Raw genomic sequence first — 357 nt, 5'->3', positions numbered from 1 at the left:
CCTCCCGAGTGCTGGGATTAAAGACGTGAGCCACCATCGCCCGGCTAAAAGCTAAATTTTCAAACCAGATTACATGGCTTCATGATATCGTGTGTGTCCTCAAACTCAGAAATCTCCCTTCTGCCCCCTGAGTGTGGGGATTAAAGGTGTGTGTCACTAGTGCCTGGCTTTGAGTTACTATTTAGGGGACATGGAAATTACTTCCAAATACTGCCCTCAGAGTTAGATGTATGATCAGAGAAGAACACCCCCTAGACTTAGTGCTTTGACAAACAGAGAAGTCTTAGCATCAACCTCAGAATTCAGCTCTTGATGTAGGAGTGTCTTCTATCTATCTGTTGCTTTCATTGGTTAATT

The sequence above is a fragment of the Microtus ochrogaster genome, unplaced genomic scaffold, assembly GCF_000317375.1.
Source record: "Microtus ochrogaster isolate Prairie Vole_2 unplaced genomic scaffold, MicOch1.0 UNK8, whole genome shotgun sequence".
Lineage (NCBI taxonomy): Eukaryota > Metazoa > Chordata > Mammalia > Rodentia > Cricetidae > Microtus > Microtus ochrogaster.
This window is presented reverse-complemented; position numbering follows the sequence as displayed.